Source organism: Lepidochelys olivacea, assembly GCF_965140295.1.
Source record: "Lepidochelys olivacea isolate rLepOli2 genome assembly, chromosome: 5".
In the NCBI taxonomy this organism is placed as follows: domain Eukaryota; kingdom Metazoa; phylum Chordata; order Testudines; family Cheloniidae; genus Lepidochelys; species Lepidochelys olivacea.
The window spans coordinates 118,106,427-118,127,672 of NC_140415.1; positions in this window are offsets into that span (position 1 = coordinate 118,106,427).

The following is a 21,246-nucleotide window of genomic DNA, read 5'->3' on the forward strand; positions in this document are numbered from 1 at the left end:
TGCAGATCCAGAAGTTCTGTAAGAGGTTTCTATGAGGGGCTGAAATTCAAATTGCCCATAGGTCCTTCTCTCTATTCAAAGTGTCCTTTTCAGGTTTTGAGGACCTGGAGAAGAGAGGAAATTAAGTATATACTACTTCTGCAGATACATAAGTCATTGCCAGTTACAGTTAACTGTTCTTTCACTGTTAAATGTCTGGGCAGATCCCCACTCTTGGGGGGATCCCCACTTTCAGCAGTCATTAAAAACTTCCTGGCAGAGGACTGAAGAACATTATAGCAGAGGTAGTAGCAGAGCCTATACTTAAGGCTGCTCAGCACTAAGTCCCTGTATTTATTTGCTTATAACTTCACCAGACTAATAGCTTGAGCTGAAAATTTCCATGCTGGGTGTCTGCCTCAGGCAGATCAGTTGAAAAGTTTCACACACACAAAAATAGTATTTGACCTGTTTCAAGGCAAACACTCAAGTTCTCATTTTCTGAAATCTTAGTGTCCTGTTTAATCATTTAAAAAAAAAAACACCCACAAAAACATTCAAGAACTGTTTCTGGGTGGAGAAGAGGGGGATCATGTGCCAGTGGCAAAGATATAAGAGGAAAAAAAAAGAGAAAAGGAACTAGGGTCTTAATGGCCAACAAGGAGGGAGTTGCAACCCGCAGAAGTGGGGGTTTAGCACTGAAGCTGGTTCTGGATTCCAGATTCAGAAAGGACAAATACAGAGACAGTAAAGATTGAGCACAAATTCCAGAGTTCAGTGATCACCAGGCAATCTAGAAGCAGGTAGCTCTTCGAAAAAGGAACCTAAACTTTTCTACAGCCCTCTGTCCGTATGAAAGATGGCCTGGAGATGGCATAGGAGCCTAGCATTCTAAATAGTTGAACTAGGTATAGATTCAGATTCCAAGGCCAGAAGGGATTACTGTATTCACCTCATCTCACCTCCTGTGAGAAATTGGCCATAGGACTTCCCCCAAATAATTCCTTTTAAACTACATCTTTTAAAAATCCAATCTTGATTTAAAAATAATTGGAGATGGAGAACTGACCAGAACACTTGACAAATTGTTTCAATGGTTAATTGCCCTCATGGTTAAAAAAATTACACCTTATTTCCAGTATGAATTTGTCTAGCTTCAACTTCCAGACACTGGATCTTGTTTATCTATCATCTTTGTTAGATGGAAGAGCCCAAATGTGTGTCTCTGAAGTAGGTACTTAGAGACTGATCATGTCATCCCTTAACCTTCTCTTTGTAAAGATGAATGTGTGTCTCTAGGGTATGAGCTCATGGTGAGCTAAAAAATAGCTAATTCCCTTTTGCCATCAGTTATTTCCTCAGCTGAAGGTTTACTATGAGTAGTGTTGAACAAAACACTAAATAGCTGCTTCGCATACTTGAAAAAAATATTCATCTTTGAACAGGTTATAGCTGTAACCTTAGCTTAGTATCAGGCCCAAAGGCTGTTAGAGGCACTGGTTTGTTTTAACAGGACTGAACACAATCTAATCTATTTAGGGAAGAGGGGGGAAAAGCCACCACTCTGAGGCTGGTTCCCACTCACTCTGAGCTTGGAGGCCTGGTCCGCACTAGAAAATTAGGTCAGCATAACTAAGTCACCCAGGGAAGATGAAAAATCCACACTAAGCAGTGTAGTCAAGCCAATCTAAGCCCCTGTATATAAGCAGCACTAAGTTGGAAGAAGATTTTTTCTAATCAACCTAGCTACTACCTCCTAGGGAGGTGAATTGCCTATGCCAATTGGAGGACCCATCCCATCAGCTTTGGTAAAGTCTACACAAATTGCTGCTGTAGCATTTTAGAGAAGCTTTGACTCTGGGTTCAGCTAGCCCTGTTCCCGCCCTTGTACTTCCTTTCTGTGCCTTTCAATTCGTCCTCAGCCTATGAGGAAATTTGTCCTTTAGCTCACCTAGCCTGCTATCCTAGTTAATTAACTTCAATTTCCCATCTAACTGATGGCAGAGTGATCAGAGTGCAGGTTCACTTGTTAACTCCCTGCATTCCATCACAGGACAGTTGTCTTTGCACTACTCAGTCTTTGGGTACGCCTAATCCATTCATTGTGGTGGTATCCCAAAACATAGTTCAAAGCTGGTCAGATTTTTCCACTAAAATCCCTAGTATTCAGTGGTTTGTAACTGGGCTATTTCAAACCTCACTGGGCTGTAACTTGGCAGCTACTGCTGTCATTCCCAGAAGTACCAACTCCTAACATGGTTCAGGGCTTCGTTGTATTGTGTTGGTTTTCAATTAAGATTTGCTGTTATGTTCCCTGCTGATGAATTCTCACCTACTACAGTGCTGTACCTGAACTTCAGCAATCAACTCCAGACAATTACACACATTTCAAAATAGCAAGAGCCCTTGTTCAAAATTTTTTTGAAAAAAGCTGTTTTACAATTTTAATCTGTTATTGGTCACTGAAGACAGCCAGTTAACTGGAAGTGACCAAAAAGGAAGAACATGGAAATCCATACTTCTCAAACTGAAGCATAAATGCTATTGTAAACACAGTTATCCTCCTGTGTTGTGGAAAACACAGGAAGTTTGCACATTTTAATAGAAGAGTATGAAAGTTACCTTTATTTTATTTAAATACTGCACAAGTATATAGCTCTGTAATACCTACCTGGTAAGCTACCACCACATTAAATAAAAATATTCTATATAACAAACAAGTTAACTAGAGCCCTTTGCATATTATTCATTGATCATCCATATCAGGTTCCTCTTTGAGGTTGCTACTGCACAAAACATAATTCAGAAGGCCAGAAGGGACCAATCACTGTGATCGTGCAGTCTGACTTCCTACATAACAGGCCAGAAGACTTCCTCAAAATAGTTTAGAGCATATCTTGCTTTTAAATTGCTAGCAATTTAGAATCCACCATGACACTTACCAAATTGTTCCATTGGTTAATTACTCTCATTAAAAATGTATACCTTATTTCCTATCTGATTTTGTCTGCTACAACTTCCAGCCATTGGATTGGTCTAGACCTTTCTTTGCTAGATTGAAAGCTTATTGAATATCCATTTACCTATAACAGTCACCCTTTAACCTTTTATTAAAATAACTAGATTGAGTTCAATGAGTCCATCACTCTAAGGCAGGTGTTCTAATCCTTTAATCATGCTTGTGGCTCTTCTCTGAACCCTCTCCAATTTACGAACATCGTTTTTGAATTGTTGGCACCAAAACTGGACATAGTATTCCAGCAGTTGTCACAGCACTGTCAAATACCCCTGAATTCTGTGCCCCCTGATGGGGGAGGAGGTGCCCCTGCTAGTTACATGCTTTTGGTTAGTCAGAGTGGTGGCATCTCTGGCCTTTGCACACACCCCCCACCCCCGATGTGACATGCAAGTTTGAAGTACACTGTGTAACCAGTTAGGGAAGTGACCATTTTCTGAATAATTGGGAGGATATGTTAGCATCTGAGCTACGCGAGTGCATTATCTCCTAATGTGTGATATGTGTCACTACCATACTTTGAGCCATTTGATAGCAAGAATATTCAACACCAGAGTAAGGACAGATTTAAAAAAAAAAAAAACACTAGTATTTAAGGGAATGTAACATTTTCAGAAAGTTGGGGATGTTGTGATGAAAAATTGCCTAACACAATTATGCCCATAGGCCTAAACTCTGACCTCACTGAAGAATTCAAGAGGGCAATGGCCAAACATACAGGGAGAGATCCTTTGCCACAGAAAAGGGGATGCAGATGGTCTGCTGCTGTAACATCAGCCCAAAGGGCAGAGAAGGATATGAAGTACTAATGCCCCTTCTCTATTGTGTAAGCAGAGGATGACTGGCTGTGGTGGATCTGCCAGCCCAGCCCACAGAGAGCCATTATTGGTGACCATACTGAAGCCCCTCAAGAGCCATTAAGGATACTTGCATGGGCTCCTGCTGTCACTTTGGGTGTGGGGACACCATAATGGTGCTGCTGTGTCAGAACTCCTCCATACATGAGGGTCACCTGCAGAGGGCTGGATTTTCTTAGGTCCTGAGCACCCAAAACTCTATCTGGAGCTGATGGGAACTCTGGTGCTCGTCACCTATGACAAAAGTTAGGCAAGAGACCAACTGTACACCTATTATGTGGTTACCACTAGCAGGGCAACCTAATTGTCTTCTCATCCCAAAGCATCTTTACAGACACCCATTGGGTTCCCTGCATGTGCTCAGACCAGGTAAGCTGTGCCACCACTCTATTACTGCAGCTACCCTGCTGTTTCTACCTACATGAAGTTGAGAGTTAGCACGAGAATGTGTACTTGATCTGGGAATCACACCTAGCTTGTAGTATAAACATAGCCTAGATTTCAGATGTAAAGATTTCTTATGGGAGTGCCATGCACAGCCTGCTGGCCTTCTAAAAACAGGATGGAACCACTGATACCAAGTCCACTTGCTAATGTGCTTTGACTACTCAGATCTGAAATAAAAGAAAACTTGCCTTATAAGTCTAAGTGAGCTCTGCCCCAGTTTGAAATCAGAGTTTCTCTTCTCTCATATACAGTTGGTTCAGGGCTCCTTATTCTGTTCTATTAGGTGCAACCCTTCTGAGTTTCCTGAGAACAGGCTACCCCCCATCCACCATTGTATTCTAACCTGTTTGAGTAGACAATTATCTTTTTAGCTTATAGTAATACTAGTTGCAAACTCCTAAATTTAGTTGGCATATTTCTGCATGTAAGCAGTGATGAAATCATTCTGGGATAGATTTTCAAATGCCAAACAGCAATGGATGGTTTCTAAAGTGTGCAATTCCACATTTAGGTGTGCAAAACTGTAGGTACAAACTTCATTTTCACTAGATACTTGGTTCTCTTCTGAAAAGAATTTCAAGTTTCTGCCTGTGCCATGTTGTGTTCTGTCTTCAAGGCTGAAATTCAATTGTGTGCATAGGAAGGCACTAGATCCACCCATCACTTCAGTGACACACTGATCTTTCACCTTTGTAAAGATGACAGGTATATTTTACCTTAAGTTCACACTCTTAAAAGGTACTCTGAAAAAACCCTCTGCTCTTCAAGGAGTAACATTCCATGGTCTTAAGTGTTTTGACCTAGTATGGACTGGAGGAATAGGAATGGAGCACAGATTAAGGAACAAACTTGCAGTAAGGACTGCAGAGACCATCCTAGATAACATGGTAAAGGACTACATCTCTGACTAAACCAAAGTATTATTGCCAAAAAAGGTTATATATGTAAGCAGAGTCAGGATGAGCTCTATCCTGAGATCTGGTGGCGATTCATGGTGGGTTGTGGAAAAAACTTCAGGGGCTGATCGCATAGGCACACCCACCCTGCCTAGATGGTCACTTTGGCTGCTGTAGGAGCCCCAGTTTCTCTGTTATTGGGGCAGAAATAAACTATTCTCCTGATTATGTGAATCAAGGACAGTGGAACAGTACTTGGCCTTTTCTTATGATGGAGGGACTCGCCATCAACTAAGCAGCACTTGCTAGGCAAGGGTCATGCATTCCAAAACCCAGTGAATGGAGAGGCTGGGGACAAGTATTAATACTTGGTGGCATGGGCCCCCTGGTGAGGGCCTTACATGCTAATTGCACTTCCTTCTCTCTCCACTGTGGAATATCAGAGCTAATTTTGATTCCATTAGGAATCTAGCTACAGGCTGCTGAGCTGAATTCACTTTGGGCTAATGGTGCCCCAGCACTGAGGCTCCCCTACTACAAGCTGAAATCACAAAAGAGCTGAACTGACTAAGAGCTGAAATCACTGAGGGTTGTGTTAAGTAGTGGGGGAGCCTGAAGATATATGGTGGAACAGTTTGTGGGACAGCTGGCAGAGCAGAGCGGCTCTTGGAGCAGAGTAGTTTGTGAGATGCTTGGAGGAGCTCATGCGGGGGAGGGGGGGAGGCTGGCAGAGTGGAGCCCCTTGGAGAGGTGGGGCAATCAGCTCTGGACCAGGTAAGGTGCCTGTCATAAATATAAAGGGAAGGGTAAACCCCTTTGAAATCCCTCCTGGCCAGGGGAAAGCTCCTCTCACCTGTAAAGGGTTAAGAAGCTAAAGGTAACCTCGCTGGCACCTGACCAAAATGACCAATGAGGAGACAAGATACTTTCAAAAGCTGGGAGGAGGGAGAGAAACAAAGGGTTTGTGTGTCTGTCTGTAGTCGTCTTGGCCGGGGACAGAACAGGAATGGAGTCTTAGAACTTTTAGTAAGTAATCTAGCTAGGTATGTGTTAGATTATGATTTCTTTAAATGGCTGAGAAAAGAATTGTGCTGAATAGAATAACTATTTCTGTCTGTGTATCTTTTTTGTAACTTAAGGTTTTGCCTAGAGGGGTTCTCTATGTTTTTGAATCTAATTACCCTGTAAGATATATACCATCCTGATTTTACAGGGGGGATTTCTTTATCTCTATTTACTTCTATTTTTTATTAAAAGTCTTCTTGTAAAACACTGAATGCTTTTTCATTGTTCTCAGATCCAAGGGTTTGGGTTTGTGGTCACCTATGCAAATTGGTGAGGCTTTTTATCCAACATTTCCCAGGAAAGGGGGGGTGCAAGTGTTGGGAGGATTGTTCATTGTTCTTAAGATCCAAGGGTCTGGGTCTGTAGTCACCTAGGCAAATTGGTGAGGCTTTTTACCAACCCTTGTCCAGGAAGTGGGGTGCAAGGTTTTGGGAAGTATTTTGGGGGGAAGGACGCGTCCAAACAGCTCTTCCCCAGTAACCAGTATTAGTTTGGTGGTGGTAGCGGCCTGTCCAAGGGGTAATATTTTGTACCTTGGGGAAGTTTTGACCTAAGCTGGTAAAGATAAGCTTAGGAGGTTTTTCATGCAGGTCCCCACATCTGTACCCTAGAGTTCAGAGTGGGGGAGGAACCTTGACATGGTGGCACAGTGGTGGGATTAACCTGAAATCATTTTGAGATCCAGTTGAGATTTTTTGAACTAGAAATACAGATTTTAAAAAGGAATTTTTAGGAAGTCCAGAAGGCAGCTTTGAAACTGAAAGCAGCTTGGTTTCTCTCTGCTTTGTGGCCAAGCAGAGACAAAAGGGGATTATCTTGTGAATTGCAGATTTTCTTTGCCTGGAGGCAGGGTACTTAACTCCTGCAGGGAAATTCACAGTCTTCCAACCCAGAGGGTTTTTTTTTTTTTCTTTTCTTCCTAAAAGTAAATAGGGGGTGTGTGCTCTACCCATTTGCCTGGAGACAAAAGTGGCAGGGTTTTTTTTTAGGATTTTGATTTTTTTTTTTTTTTGTTTTACAAGGAGCACAGGTTTGAAAAGAAATTTTTTTTCTTCTTTGGGCTGGGTAAGCAGGTTTCCAAGTAGTTGGAGGTTTTTTGCTTTAATTTGGGCCCAGAGCAGAGACAAGGGAATTGTCTTTTTCTGTAGGCTGACAATCACTATCAGAGAATAGGTATTCTATTCCAGCACAGCAAAATTTTACAGCCAAGTTTTGTTTGTTTATTTCTAAACCTCGGGTGTAAAGTTAGTTAAAAACAGAGAGGTTAGAATGGCCAAATCCTCAGCTCGACTACAGCTGGAATTAGCCAAATTTCAGGCTGAGGAAAAACAAAGGGAACATGAAAGACAGATAGAACTCATGCAGCTGAAGAAGGAACAAGAAAGGGAGGCAGAACAACACCAAGAGGCTGCCCACAAGAGGGAAATGGAGGCAAGGAAGCATGTGGAGGAGGAGAGGGAAAAAGAGAGGAAGCATGTGGAGGAGGAGAAGGAAAAAGAGAGGAAGCATGTGGAGGAGATGGAGAGGATAAAGGCCCAGCAGAATATACCAACAAACCCTAGCAATCCTTCTCCAGGTACCACTTCCCATCCCAGAAAGTTCCCCACCTACAAGGCAGGTGATGATACTGAGGCCTTCTTAGAAAACTTCGAAAGGGCCTGCCTTGGGTACAACATCTCTACTGACCAATACATGGTAGAGCTGAGGCCGCAGCTCAGTGGACCCTTAGCTGAGGTGGCAGCTGAAATGCCTAAAGAACACATGAACAAGTATGAACTGTTTAAATCCAAGGCGAGAGTCAGAATGGGGATAACACCCGAGCAGTCTCGTCGGAGGTTCAGAGCCCTAAGGTGGAAACCAGACATGTCATTTACCCGACATGCCTACCACATTGTAAAACATTGGGATGCCTGGATATCAGGAGCAAGTGTTGAATCTCCAGTAAATTTGCCCTTCCTAATGCAAATGGAACAATTCTTAGAGGGTGTTCCTGAGGAAATAGAAAGATACATCCTAGATGGGAAACCCAAAACTGTAATTGAGGCAGGAGAGATTGGAGCCAGATGGGTGGAGGTGGCAGAGAAGAAGAAAACTGGTCGCAGTTGGAGCGGAGACCAGAAGGGACCACCCCAGACCACACCCTATTACCGGGGGCCGCCCAAAGCCCCACCTACCTCCCAAAGAACCCTCCAGACCCCTTATCGTCCCACCACCCCGTTCTCCAGCAACCCTCCTCGCCCCAGTGACCCGTCAGCTGGACGATGTTTTAAGTGTAACGAGCTGGGGCATGTAAAGGCCAACTGCCCCAAGAACCCCAACAGATTACAGTTCATTGCACCGGAATCACACCAGAGGTCCACAGGCCCAGATACCTCCCAGATACCCTTGGAGCGGAGGGAAACTGTGAGTGTGGGCGGGAAGAAGGTCACCGCGTGGAGGGACACCGGAGCACAAGTGTCAGCTATCCATGCTTCCTTAGTGGACCCCAATTTAATCAACCCAGAGATCCAAGTGACGATTCAACCCTTCAAGTCCAACTCTTTCAATTTGCCTACAGCCAAGTTGCCTGTCCAGTACAAGGGCTGGTCAGGAATGTGGACTTTTGCAGTCTATGATGATTATCCCATCCCCATGCTGTTGGGGGAAGACTTGGCCAATCATGTGAAGCAGGCCAAGAGGGTGGGAATGGTCACCCGCAACCAGGCTAAACAAGCCGTGAGGCCTAGCTCTGTTCCGGAAACTTCTATCAGGACCCAGTCAGAGGTGATGGACCTGGACCCCAGGCCAATGTCTGCAACAGCAGTCGTGGATCCAGTCCCAGAGACCCAGACGGAACCAGTCCCAGAACCGGAACCAGCCGAACAACCAACACCAGACCCCGTGTCAGCACTGAATCCAGTACTTGCAACCTCAACACCAGAGGGCCCCACCGAACCTGAACTGGCAGCAGCCGATAACCCTACACAAGAGGCTCAGCCGGAGCCTGAATCCCAACATAGTACACCAGCGGAGAGCGGTTCACAGTCAACAGAAACAGCTCCATCCCCTATATCGCTTCCAGAGGGACCAAGCCTAGGTCCACAATCCCATGAGGAACTGATGTCTCCAGCATCAAGGGAACAGTTCCAGACCGAACAGGAAGCAGATGAAAGCCTCCAGAGAGCTTGGACGGCGGCACGGAGCAACCCACCGCCTCTCAGCTCTTCTAATCGATCCAGGTTTGTTGTAGAAAGAGGACTTTTATACAAGGAAACTCTTTCTGGGGGACACCAGGAAGACTGGCATCCTCAGAGACAGTTGGTAGTTCCAACTAAATACCGGGCCAAGCTCTTGAGCTTAGCCCATGATCACCCTAGTGGCCATGCTGGGGTGAACAGGACCAAAGACCGTTTGGGGGGGTCATTCCACTGGGAGGGAATGGGCAAGGATGTTTCTACCTATGTCCAGTCTTGTGAGGTGTGCCAAAGAGTGGGAAAACCCCAAGACCAGGTCAAAGCTCCTCTCCAGCCACTCCCCATCATTGAAGTTCCATTTCAGCGAGTAGCTGTGGATATTCTGGGTCCTTTTCCGAAAAAGACACCCAGAGGAAAGCAGTACATACTGACTTTCATGGATTTTGCCACCCGATGGCCGGAAGCAGTAGCTCTAAGCAACACCAGGGCTAAAAGTGTGTGCCAGGCACTAGCAGACATTTTTGCCAGGGTAGGTTGGCCCTCCGACATCCTCACAGATGCAGGGACTAATTTCCTGGCAGGAACTATGAAAAACCTTTGGGAAGCTCATGGGGTAAATCACTTGGTTGCCACTCCTTACCATCATCAAACAAATGGCATGGTGGAGAAGTTTAATGGAACTTTGGGGGCCATGATACGTAAATTCGTAAATGAGCACTCCAATGATTGGGACCTAGTATTGCAGCAGTTGCTCTTTGCCTACAGAGCTGTACCACATCCCAGTTTAGGGTTTTCCCCATTTGAACTTGTATATGGCTGTGAGGTTAAGGGGCCATTGCAGTTGGTGAAGCAGCAATGGGAGGGATTTACACCTTCTCCAGGAACTAACATTCTGGACTTTGTAACCAACCTACAAACCACCCTCCGAACCTCTTTAGCCCTTGCTAGAGAAAACTTACAGGATGCTCAAAAAGAGCAAAAAGCCTGGTATGATAAACATGCCAGAGAGCGTTCCTTCAAAGTAGGAGACCAGGTCATGGTCTTAAAGGCGCTCCAGGCCCATAAAATGGAAGCATCGTGGGAAGGGCCATTCGTGGTCCAGGAGCGCCTGGGAGCTGGTAATTATCTCATAGCATTCCCCACCTCCAACCGAAAGCCTAAGGTGTATCATATTAATTCTCTAAAGCCCTTTTATTCCAGAGAATTAAAGGTTTGTCAGTTTACAGCCCAGGGAGGAGACGACGCTGAGTGGCCTGAAGGTGTCTACTACGAAGGGAAATGTGCTGGTGGTGTGGAAGAGGTGAACCTCTCCATGACCCTTGGGCGTATGCAGCGACAGCAGATCCAGGAGCTGTGCACTAGCTACGCGCCAACGTTCTCAGCCACCCCAGGACTGACTGAACGGGCATACCACTCCATTGACACAGGTAATGCTCACCCAATTAGGGTCCAACCTTACCGGGTGTCTCCTCAAGCTAAAACTGCTATAGAACGGGAGATCCAGGATATGTTACAGATGGGTGTAATCCGCCCCTCTGAAAGTGCATGGGCATCTCCAGTGGTTCTAGTTCCCAACCCAGATGGGGAAATACGTTTTTGCGTGGACTACCGTAAGCTAAATGCTGTAACTCGCCCAGACAACTATCCCATGCCACGCACAGATGAACTATTAGAGAAACTGGGAAGGGCCCAGTTCATCTCTACCTTGGACTTAACCAAGGGGTACTGGCAGGTACCGCTAGATGAATCTGCCAAGGAAAGGTCAGCCTTCATCACACATCTCGGGCTGTATGAATTTAATGTACTCCCTTTCGGGCTGCGAAATGCACCCGCCACTTTCCAAAGACTTGTAGATGGTCTCCTAGCGGGATTAGGAGAATATGCAGTCGCCTACCTTGACGATGTGGCCATATTTTCGGATTCCTGGGCAGACCACCTGGAACATCTACAAAAAGTCCTTGAGCGCATAAGGGAGGCAGGACTAACTGTTAAGGCTAAGAAGTGTCAAATAGGCCTAAACAGAGTGACTTACCTTGGACACCAGGTGGGTCAAGGAACTATCAGCCCCCTACAGGCCAAAGTGGATGCTATCCAAAAGTGGCCTGTCCCAAAGTCAAAGAAACAGGTTCAATCCTTCTTAGGCTTGGCCGGTTATTACAGACGATTTGTACCGCACTACAGCCAAATCGCTGCCCCACTGACAGACCTAACCCAAAAGAAACAGCCAAATGCTGTTCAGTGGACCGGAAAGTGTCAGAAGGCCTTTAACAAGCTTAAAGCGACACTCATGTCTGACCCTGTACTAAGGGCCCCAGACTTTGACAAACCGTTCCTAGTAACCACAGATGCATCCGAGCGTGGTGTGGGAGCAGTTTTAATGCAGAAAGGACCTGATCAAGAATTCCACCCTGTAGTGTTTCTCAGCAAAAAACTGTCTGAGAGGGAAAGCAACTGGTCAGTCACTGAAAAAGAATGTTATGCCATTGTCTACGCTCTGGAAAAGCTACGCCCATATGTTTGGGGACGGCGTTTCCACCTGCAAACCGACCATGCTGCACTAAAGTGGCTTCACACCGTCAAAGAAACTAACAGAAAACTTCTTCGGTGGAGTTTAGCTCTCCAAGATTTTGATTTCGACATCCAACACATCTCAGGAGCTTCTAACAAAGTGGCTGATGCACTCTCCCGTGAAAGTTTCCCAGAATCAACTGGTTAAAATCGTCCTTGAGATGTGGAAAATATTGTTAGTCTTTATGTACTTGGTAGTATATTTAGAGATGCATGTGTCTTATTAACTCTGTTTTCCTAGAGCTCCAGGAAGAAATCCCAGCCAGTGTTTCACCCTAGCTGAGATTTGGGGGGCGTGTCATAAATATAAAGGGAAGGGTAAACCCCTTTGAAATCCCTCCTGGCCAGGGGAAAGCTCCTCTCACCTGTAAAGGGTTAAGAAGCTAAAGGTAACCTCGCTGGCACCTGACCAAAATGACCAATGAGGAGACAAGATACTTTCAAAAGCTGGGAGGAGGGAGAGAAACAAAGGGTTTGTGTGTCTGTCTGTAGTCGTCTTGGCCGGGGACAGAACAGGAATGGAGTCTTAGAACTTTTAGTAAGTAATCTAGCTAGGTATGTGTTAGATTATGATTTCTTTAAATGGCTGAGAAAAGAATTGTGCTGAATAGAATAACTATTTCTGTCTGTGTATCTTTTTTGTAACTTAAGGTTTTGCCTAGAGGGGTTCTCTATGTTTTTGAATCTAATTACCCTGTAAGATTTATACCATCCTGATTTTACAGGGGGGATTTCTTTATTTCTATTTACTTCTATTTTTTATTAAAAGTCTTCTTGTAAAACACTGAATGCTTTTTCATTGTTCTCAGATCCAAGGGTTTGGGTTTGTGGTCACCTATGCAAATTGGTGAGGCTTTTTATCCAACATTTCCCAGGAAAGGGGGGGTGCAAGTGTTGGGAGGATTGTTCATTGTTCTTAAGATCCAAGGGTCTGGGTCTGTAGTCACCTAGGCAAATTGGTGAGGCTTTTTACCAAACCTTGTCCAGGAAGTGGGGTGCAAGGTTTTGGGAAGTATTTTGGGGGGAAGGACGCGTCCAAACAGCTCTTCCCCAGTAACCAGTATTAGTTTGGTGGTGGTAGCGGCCTGTCCAAGGGGTAATATTTTGTACCTTGGGGAAGTTTTGACCTAAGCTGGTAAAGATAAGCTTAGGAGGTTTTTCATGCAGGTCCCCACATCTGTACCCTAGAGTTCAGAGTGGGGGAGGAACCTTGACAGTGCCCCTTAACACCCCCCCCCCCCCATCTCCACCCAGGTTGGGAGGTAAAACTCTGCAGATAAACTTTTGAACTCTGGGGCTGCCCTGACTAGGGACAGAGACTTTGGATTTTGGGTTGCTGGACTCAAGAAGAAAGGGAAAGGATGCACCCCCAATTTGCTTGGGGTGGGTTTTTTGCTCATGGGTTGTGTTATGAATCCTGGTGGTGGTGTTTCCAACATAATGCCGCATTGTTTTTTCTGTTATTAAAAGGCTTTTTGCTACACTCCAACTCTGTGCTTGAGAGGGGAAGTATTGCCTCTTGGAGGCACCCAGCAGGGGTGGTATATATTTGTCCCAGGTCACTGGGTGGCGGGCTTGAGGCAGTTTTGCATTGTGTTATTGGAATGGAAGCCCTAGATACTGAACCCCACCCTTGTTGCTGCCAACTCTGATGGGCAGAAGGGTTACATATAAAACAATGTGCTTGACAAGTCATTTTGGCGATTTTCTCAAGAAAAGAAAGTCACTGTATTTGAATTAGCTATCCTTATGTTTCAGTTGTATCAGAAGTCAGTAATACAGTACATAGTTTGTGATAAACAATTCAGTGGAAAAAAAGAATCAGGAAAACCCACAGGGAGCAAGTAGATAAAAGAAACTTAAATGTCACAAGCAGAGAAATTATTTCATTTTATGTAGCATGTGGCTCAATAAGGTTACTCCAGGTTTTACTTGATTTTAAAGTCCCAAATGTCATGGAAAAAGAAAATATGTAGACCAACATTAATATAGGCTTAATAGAAGATATAGTGAGTGTAGGATCTTAATAGTCTAAATGCCCTAATGTTCATAATCTATTAGAAATTAGTCAGTTAAGGCATTTGTTTGCCTATTTTAAGCAAAATTGTAAGGGTTCTTCCTCCAATTACACCTGCCCTTCTCAGGAAGTCATGACCAGGGAATTCTGGTGAATTTATACTTGTGCATTAAAATTTCCTTGAATACATTTAAATCTTTCAATGGATGCGACTTTTAGTGCATTGTTTTGATATCTAACCATTACAGTATTAATTCCTTCCATTGTTTGATTCAGTGAACAGTACCTGATCTGAGTTGTAAAAACTTTGCCTAGTGTAAAGTGAGCAATATCAGTCTGAAGATGGGATACTTACCATTCCAGCCTCCAGTATACAGCTGAACCTCAGTTTCCCCAATGCCCTGCTATGCCCACCACACAACTAGAGTTCCAAAATGGAGCCTTCCCTCCTGCTGCCTGGATTACCACAAAATACAGCCTTGTACTGGCAGAGAAATGTACTCCTAATTTCACCTGCCAATGGCTTCCAAAGCTCTATCAGAGAGATCTGGAAATAATCCTTCATCTCAGGCTTCATGACACCACTTTATGAAGTGCTGTTCAAGACATTTATAAAATTTTAAAGGACAGAAAGAACAGGTATGATAATCTATTCTGGGTTCTTCCATAACATGGGCCAAAGAATTTCACTAGGATTCCTGTGTCAAGCCCATAACTTCTGGTTAAGCTAGAGTTAGAGACAAAGTCTTGTTTCTTCCCTTGTACCAGGGCTTGCAGCAGTCTTTGCATGCTGGATTTACAGGTGGTCAGTTCTGTTCCAGCAGATCCCTGCCCCTTCTCACCAACTCCTTGCCACCCTGCCTCAGCCATCCATTTGGCTCAAACAAACCCTACCCACTCCCCTTGCTTGTGAGGACATTGCAGCAGCTGTCTGTGTGCTACCCAGGTGCCACTTATTCACAGATCCCCCTCTTTATTGAGAAAAGAGTTGAGTCTTCACACCCTGCTTGCTCTCCTATGAGGTTTTGCTCTCAGGTCACATGCTTCCAATATGAGGTAGCACCCCAGAGTGCCTGACCTTAAAGGGTCAGAGAATGTTCACCAGGAGCACTTACCGACGTTGAGCTCGGTTGCATTGGGTCCTAATTTGGCAGTGTAACTCCTATTAGATTGACTGGAAAAGCTCACTGAATTTAATGGGAATTGGATCAGGACTATAGAAGACATTATATAGATTTCTGTAGTAGATAAGTAGAATTACCTAGAATGTAATTTGCAACACTTCCTGTAAGCATAACATATAGTTATACTGAAGCAGTAAAGTATACCCTTCAGGGTGTATTTGAACTGTATGATGCATAGTAAATTCTCTTCACAAATTACTGCTGTAAATGTTACCAGTTCTTTTATTGGCAAAACACTTTCTCCCTGTGCAAGAATAAGTATTTATACTTTATTTTGCAGATTAACACTTGCCTCTACCTCTGATGTAAATTCATGTTATGAACTGATATTTCTGCAATAGTCCTAAATCCTTTTGCCATTTAAAAATGTATATAGAAATCCTTAAAGGAACAAGATTTTTTTTTTGATATACAGAAATGCAGCACAAATGAAATACAAAAAACCCTACCTTAAAAAACAATAGGCTCAGATTATCAGATGGTGTTAAACTAAAGTGAAGCTACATTGATTTACACCAACTGAGAAATGGGCCTATGAAATTCAGCACTTAGTAAATTTTTTTTTTAAAAAATGCTGTATCCTGCCCCCACCACACAAAGACACTTTAAACCACTATTAGGGTCTAAGATATTTTATGCACTTTAGCCCAGATCGTGGACATCTGAACAGGTTCTCTGAATCCTGGGACTGGCTAATCATTGGGACATTCCCCAGCATAAATTAGAGGAGACTCATGGCTGCCCTCATTTATCTGAGCTGTTAACACCCCTGGACCCCCAACAGCCTGACTGGACCTGGAATGGGGGCAATCAAGACACAAAGGGAACCTAGACCCCACCCTGCCCCCTAGCCAGGCCATCAGTTACAGGAGCTCTACATCACCAGGTCAGTCTCCTATCAGAGGACCCATGAAGTTGGCTTTGTGGCTACTTTCTACCACCAGAGAGGGCACAAAGCAGTCAGGGTGTGGAAGAGGCCCTGGCCCTCTACCTCTGTTTAAACTGAAATAGCAGCACTTCCTTTCCTAGTACCCAACAGCTGTTGCAATATGCTAATTGAGGTGGTGTTGGTGTCATCCATATTTTGTGTTCACACAAGATTAACAAAGCAGGGTGCATGGGTATTAAATACATTCTTCTCCCCCCCTGCCCACACACAGAGCTGAGAAGTTGCCCCACAAAAAGTGTCTTTGCAGTGATGTTCTAATATCTAGGATTCATCTAGCCAGCTGCAGCTCTGAAGTTCTCAGGGCAGACAAGGGCACATTTGACAAACACCTTTTCATGTACAGATAGAGTATTCCAGTGGGAAGTGTGGGTTATGGGGTAATTGAAATGCAATGAATGTCACAAATCACTGAAGGCCAGTGGTATTACTTTGTTAGCTCTACAACAGCAGAAGAGCTACTGTTATGCTCTCCACCTCAGCTATTTATACACAGTAGCATAAAGCATGTCATTCTATCTAGGTGTTCTTCCCCTTATCCAAGAAGGAGTCTCTCTCTCAAAAAAAAAAAAAAAACTCCACACACAAAACAGCATGGCTCTGATCTACCAGTAAGGTCAAGGGAATGAAAACTTGGTACTCCTGAAACCACACAGCATGTCAGTGTCAAATCACTGAGGCCTAAATTGTCAAGAGTGTCCATTAATCTTGGATGCTTCAGATTCTGAATTTGAACCACCTAGGGCCTGATTTACAGAGCTGCTGCTGTCAAAAGTGATCAACAGTTGTCAAAGAAAGCCGGGGATGGGGGGGGGGTGAGAAAAAGGAAGCTCTAGAGGTCTTTCAACCTGAGCACCCAAAGATGGAGTCACTGAAGAGTCACAGCCACTTTTGAAAACGAATGCATTAACCCCATTGTATGTAACTCACTGTAAGAGAATAGTAATGTACCCACAGGGGTGATGGGAAGATCAACTTGTTAATGACATGAAAGGACCCTGAATGTGTAAAGCATTCATTGTTATTCTTTCCCCATATTTATTCCTTCATTGTTGTAAAGAGGAAACAAAAGCAAAGATTAGGTCCTATTCTCATGAAGATTAACCTCTGGAAGCTTGGGGCAACCATGACAGCAGTTCATAAAGAGTTATCTACTGGGATGCAGATGGGGAGCAGAATCTGATGGGGCTAGGTAGATGGCTGATGGAAGGGAAAGCTGCTCTTTGTGGGGAATAGAGCATGAAATTGTGAGGACGCTGCTATTTGGTGAGAGAAGTTTTAGTATTTTACAAAGAAGGATTCTGTTTGGCTAAGGACCTCTTGTTTTGGAAGAGCTGGCTCTCTCAGGATACCTTGTGGTCTCAGTAGGGGAGCTGTTACTTCTCGGTGATTTGGGGGTATATGCAGCATTTTGGGAAAGAACTGCTCATTTGTGAGGGAGGAACTATGCTTCTGGCAGTATTTGTGTTGACTTCTCATGACTCCTGTTTCCATGTGGGTACAAAGAGCCTCCTTACATCCTTCCCCATACAGTCTATTCTACATCCAAGCCTGCTTGCATACACCTCCTGTGACTGGTTTCCTTATGGCAGCTGCATTATTAGATATATTTTACCCAGCTACTTTCCCTTGATTAATCCAGTTAGTTGATCCAGCAATAGTATACCGTCATGCCTGAAGCAGTCCAAGTTTTAGTGGATGCACTGCACTTCAGCTTTTCCTGTTTGTCATGACTTAATTTGTGCATTTCACCTCCTCTTCCCCTCCCCATCAGAATTTTATTGAAAACATCTGAGAACTTTCTCAGTTGCTAGAATTTTTAAAGTATTTTTATAAAAAAAAAAGTGTTAGAAACGTGGTGGTTGTGTCCAGGAATTAGGCAGTTTGGGGAGGAAATTATTAAAGAGATTAATCTTATGACAAAATGCCAGCTTCAGGGAGATCCCACGACCTGCTCTCTTAATGCTCTAGGGGAGGATTGGCATTTTAAAACAGAACCACTAATTGCTTTTTCCTTTTATTAGCAACTAGATTCAGTATTGCACACTATCAGAAAAATGTGACTGCTCTTCCCATAGAATTGTGGTTAAGTAAAGATATGAAAGCCTTTGCATTACAAGAACCAGTCATACAAGTACATACACAAGACAAACACCAAAAAGAGGATGTTATTAGAAAGGTCATCTCCCCTTCTAGCCTACTCAGTGGAGGTGGGATTCCCCAGCTGGCAAACCAGAACCTTTAACCAGGTTCTCTGAATGTTAAACTACATGTTTAGGAACAGGTTATCAACATGTTACTGTGACCACTCTGCCTTAATTTAAAATTAAAAATGAGCTGTAATTGAATATTTTGAGCATGCACATTTTATCTTTTTTGATCTGTGTGCACTCTGATCCTGAAAGATTTTAAAGGTATTTAGGTGTCTAATGCCTAAAGCCTAGAGAATCTGGGTGTAAGGGGCAGAATTTTACAAGAGCTTACCACCTACGATTGGAGCCAGAATTTTAAAATTCAGCTCCTGTTGAGAAGTGGCCAGATTTTTAAAAAGATTAGTTGTGGTAGGGTCTGATTTTTTTTTTTAAAAAAAATCTGTTTCTTTCAGTGGGGACTGCTGGATGTTGAAAATCTGGCCTTTATTTAGGTGCCTAAATGGGAGTGGAGAAACTTTTTGTGGGGGTGGAAATCTAGCTCTAAAATTGTGGGTGCTAAGCACTTTAAAAATGTGGTCATAAGTGGGTTCCTTAAGCCTGAGCAGAAGAGACAGTCCAAATTCACATGCTCAAATTTGCACAGCTTCCCATCTTTCAAATTCTTTGATCTTAATCACTTCAGCACCAGGGACACTATTAACTGCATTCTCAGAGGACTGTTGTGCTGAACTCACTGTTTGGAGATAGAGCTCCCCCATTCATGGAAAAAAAAACCACACAAATGAAGCTTAGGAGCTGAGTCCACATTCTAAGGGAGAGAGAAAAAAAAAGTCAGATAAAAGTAGCTGGCTCAAACTCAGCCAAGAGAGGTGATAGGAGTAGGAAGGGAAAAATACTGTCACTAAGTAACTGAAGCTATGACTCATTGAAGCTATAGGGTTGCCAACCCTCCAGGATTAATCTTTAATTAAAGATTGTCATGATGAAACCTCCAGGAATAAATCCAACCAAAATTGGCAACCCTACATATGCCCTATACTTTTTAAAGCAGCAGGTTTTGCTTTTACCAGATACATAAGAACAAAATGTATCCTAATGGACAGTATCTGTTTCACATTACGCAGATTATGGCCAAAATTCTGCATTAGGATACATGTACTACCCAAATCACTTCAATAGAGTTGGAGGAGTTAAAAGCAGAACTTGGCTCACTGTGTTCAATATGTATTACAGCTGTACATTTACTGAAGTGTCTAAAATGTTCCCAACATGATCAATGCAAAAAAAATGAAAATAAAGAACTGACACTAAACACTACTTTACTTTAAAAAAAAAAAGTTAGCTGAAGAACCAGACAGATTTAAAAAGGGATAATAGCTCTATCAACCTCTAGTTGTGAAATAATGGAAAGTGAAACTAAGTGACAGAGAGGGAGAGGAAAAAAAGTAAATTCAGAACTCCTGTTCATTAACCTTTAGCAAGGCGACTAAGTAGGTGGCATTCCAGTCTACTTTTATCAAAGGTCAGCCAGACAGGATATTGTCCCAACTTCCCCTTCCTGGGCTTTGCTTTTATATTTAGACTAAATCTAAATAAGACTAAAAGTACCCAAACTCTGAACACACTGCCCATAGTTTAAAATTACAAAAACAAATGCTTCAAACACATGTGCAGAACTTCCTCATGCATTTGGCACTGTATTCTCCCAGTGGTCTCTGTCTTCGATGGGAGTATTTCAAGCTTTTACATTTTTTGGGTGGTATTCAAAGGACCCATCTGGTGCAGCTGTCAGAATGAGTCAGCAAAACAACTCTTAATTCTGCATCTAATGTCCTGTCACAGGGATCTCTATGTTCAAATTGCATCTTGCTTAGCCTGACCTTTAAAACAGTTTAATATGTATAATCTTTATATTGAGGTTTTTTTAAAAAAAGGACCTGTTTGATTATATCCCTTGTCCTTCCAGAGCAGGATCCTTCAGGACACACATTAAAAGGATAAATGCCAAAAGAAAGCTGAACTGTTTTTTCTAATGTTGACTATTTTCATGTGTGAAATATTCACTCAGATACAACACTTCAGGAGTGCCAGAGGACTGAGTGCTCCCCTAAGGAATAAGACAGAACCTTTCATATGATTTGCTACTTTGTGGTGGCACAAAATAAAACATCCTTTAGCTTGTTTAGGTTGAAAGTTGTAATATTGAAATGTATTACTGCAAATTTTTAACCACAAGAGAGATAGTATTTTTAAGTGCTCTGCACAACTGTACCAAAGGAGCTTGGGGCAAGGTACAACCTAAAAATGAAAACAGTGGCACTTGCTTTGGAAATTCACAGCTTTTGCATGTCTCCCACTCAGTTCTACCCACATGAGTTATGAAGCTCATGTACAGGCAAACTCAATTAACCTGCAGCAATCAGTACAGTGAGCCTTGAAGACAACACTAAAGTTGAGACCTATGCTTTGTCAGCTGACTAATGGGGCCATCTTAGGAGGGGAAGAGGAGGCGAGATGCACAAATTAAGTCACTGGTTCAGCTCCAGTCATCATTGTATTAGCCACATATACTAGTTTCTCCACAGACTATTTTCTTGGCCTTTAAGAATACATTGTTGCTAAGTGCATCTTGTTCTATTTATGTATGGTGAAAAAAAGTCAGAAATGAGCATGGCAACTCTGAAACCTACTGTTATGGTTACAGGGTTACCTATACCTCCGACCCTTTCTCTTGTGACTGTCTCTCCCCACCCCCCAGATTTCAGACCACATGCCTTCACTGTCCTTAAAGAAGAATACCAGGATTCTCACTCTTAGATTTGGTCCTGGACTACAGTACCTTGTGGATCAACCATGCTTACCCAGCAGGTCAGATAAGGTTTGAGAGCTGCAGTTCTTCCCTTTGGGAGCTTATGACTAGTGAATTACAGTGACCAAAAACAGCC